At 40.3% G+C, this 3043-nt stretch overlaps 1 long non-coding RNA gene across 1 annotated transcript; it reads right to left on the reverse strand.

The window, feature by feature from the left end:
* Positions 1-211: 211 nt before the first annotated feature.
* On the reverse strand, positions 212-2306 carry LOC114839104. Its single transcript, XR_003781740.2, has 3 exons — positions 1803-2306; positions 1010-1116; positions 212-600 (listed from the first exon to the last, which is right to left on the reverse strand). It is a non-coding gene; the product is annotated as an uncharacterized LOC114839104 (long non-coding RNA).
* Positions 2307-3043: the final 737 nt, after the last annotated feature.

Here is a 3043-nt window from a genome sequence, read left to right on the forward strand (position 1 = left end):
GCAGTGTACAAATTATTTTTTATAATTACTGTAATTACGTTCCAGCCCTCCGACCATCTGTTTCAGCCAACATCAAACAGAGGATGAAATCTAGTGGCCTACCACTGCCACAGAATGATACTTCCCTCTACTGGAGAAAGACAACAACTTTGCTAGAAGAGCTGAAGAAACTTGTGGAGGCTGTGAAACAACATAAGTAAGACACAACATCCTCAATAAATTTATTTAATCCAGAACTACTTTCCAATGTCATCCTATAAAGGCAACTTAACATAGAGAAGAAATTCCACTCTCAATAACCCCTAAAACACTGCCCATACCAACTCAATGACATTTTTCAGCATAATTCAGCACATTATATTTGTTTATAAACCTAAATCATAACAACACTTAACTATAAAAAACTATTCCATTCTTGAGTTTGGTGGAGGAAGAGACCAATATGCATGATGAATCCCTGATTATAATCTAGGCTTCAGTCTAGGTTAATTCTATAACCTGACTGCTCTGGCTAAATGAGACTAGTCTCTCTCTGATTCTCCTGTTCTCCTGCAGCATCCGGCCAATGGTTTTCAACACAGCCTGTCTGATTGCCCACTGCTAGGGAGGAGACAGATGAGTGAAGAAATAAGAGTTGAAATCTGTATCTACATTATTTAAAAACTCTGTAGATGACAGACACAGTACCCGATTCAGTATAACTGAATTCTTCTGTTGTTTCAGGAATGTTACTGTTCAGTAGAATATGAAAATTGCAGTGTAACAACATTTTTAAAAGGCTTATACAGTAATAATTTTCACTAGAAACAGACTTGATTTGCCCGTAATAAAAAATTAAATATGTTCATCATAATCCACAGAACAAATGAAATGAGTTACAGCATTTGTACTTTAGAGTTATAACTGTAGATAACCGACTGGTTAAACACTGTTGAAAAGCTGCAAGACTGTCAGAAAATCAAGGCAACAAACACCAAAAACATTTCAAAATTATTAGCATTAAACTTACTGGTTCATTGGTTGATGTGTGTTTGATTCTCTGTGAGAAGGTGAAGATGTCTTCACTCAGCATGCTCTGAGGACTGCCTGTATTGGAGGAACAGGGAAGAAACGAGGCTGCAGCCCAAAAGAAAATCTTTAAAACTGCATTCTTCCCACCTACCCTATTTGAAATAAGCACCGGTTAGACACAGACAGGATAACCGAAGGACTGATCGCAGTAATCTGTTTAGTTGTAATCAGTAAATACTTAAAAGAAGGAAGGGATTAAGGATGGGAAAATTGAAAAAAGAAAGCATGGATGGACGCCCTTCAAATGGCCAGATTGTAAACAAGAATTCAAACAGGGCCTGAATGGATGGACTGCCCATAGAATTAGAACAATAACTTAATTTAATAGGATCTGTATTGTGTAGCTTACCATTGACATAGCACCTAACATTAGCTAGTTGCTAGGTGCACTAGACCAGGAGTTCCTCAAATGGGTTCTGAGGTAAGTGTACATAGAAACAATTACTCCCCCAGTGAAATTGTTTAAGGGACTGTGGATCTGTCTGTCCATCTATCCATCCGTCACAGACACCCCATGTCCAATACTGACTCCTGGTATCTTTACCTTGATTGGCTTATGTGACACCATAACACTTACATGAAAAGGCTAAGTTTGCAAAGGGTTCCTATTTTCACATTTAAAAAACCTTATATAGGCCACAATATCTGACAACACTGCACTCCTGTATCTACGGTTACATCTGGGCTAACGTTAAGTGGCCTAAATACGTTACTTTGGCCTAGCTAGCCACCTCTTTGGCCAACGCCAGGACGTCCCCATCGCAGTTGTTTATGTGATCCCTCTCCTCCTTGAGCGTTCATTTTCTCTGGAGTGATCGACCTTCGTTGAAAGTGTTGTTTCGTCTTGGAAATTGCGAGCTTGCTGTTCATTTTTATCAATTTGAGTTTTTTTGTGGTTGATAACCCATCTTGAATTCTTCCCTTTACGGTTGGCAACTCGACGTGATACTCTTTCATTTGCTGTGCATCTCTTTGACTGATGCTACACCGTGACGATTGAGAACCAAACCGTGGTACGTAAATTGGCTTTAACTGAGTACTTGGCATCTTATTTCTGTTTGCCATTATCTTAAATTAACGTTAGCTAGTTAACTTACTTAGTTACTATAGAACGTATGACTTGCTATTAAACTTTGACAGACAATACACAACCTAGGTTCTCGAGTGTATGACACCTCAAGCATTTCAAGCGGTTTAAGCACGTGTTCATTTGCAGTCCAACCAGACCCTGGTAGCTACAAACTACAGAGGTGATTTAGCTAAACTTACGTTAGCCTCATTATTTCATGCTCATGTTAGCGTTTAATTGCTGTTCAATGACACTGGCGTAGCAGAAAGTACTGTACGTTGCCCACCTAACAATGGTAGAAATTAGCACAGTAATGCAGTAACCTGCTGAGCACATTTTTCCAATATATTTGCAGAATATACAATGCTCAAAAAATGTAACACCAAGTCAATTAAACTTCAGGGATATCAGTCTGTCCAGTTAGCATAAGTGATTGTGAATCAATGTCACCTGTTTTGGTGCAAATGAAAGTCAACAGGTACACTTGAGAGGCAACAACAAGACAAACCCCAAAAAGGGAATGGTTTTGCATGGGGTGGCCACAGACAATTGCTCTCTCCTTATCCTACCTGACTGATTCTTCTCTAGTTTTGCTAGTGTCTTTGTCACTATTGGTAGCATGTGGCAGTACCCACAGCCCATTCAGGTTCCACAGGTAGTCCTGTTCCTCCAGAATGGCACATCCATACATGCCGTTACAAGAAGGTTTGTTGTGTGTCCCAGTACAGTCTTAAGAGCATGGAGGAGATACCAGGTTACATGCCATTACACAAGGTGAACTGGGCAGGGCCGTAGAAGGGCATCGACCCATCAGCAGGACCGGTATCTGCTCCTTTGTGCGAGGAGAAACAAGAATTGCCAGAGCCCTACAAAATGACCTGAGCTCTGGGTTCCTCCTGGTGC

The sequence above is a fragment of the Esox lucius genome, chromosome 4 (assembly GCF_011004845.1).
Source record: "Esox lucius isolate fEsoLuc1 chromosome 4, fEsoLuc1.pri, whole genome shotgun sequence".
Classification (NCBI taxonomy): domain Eukaryota; kingdom Metazoa; phylum Chordata; class Actinopteri; order Esociformes; family Esocidae; genus Esox; species Esox lucius.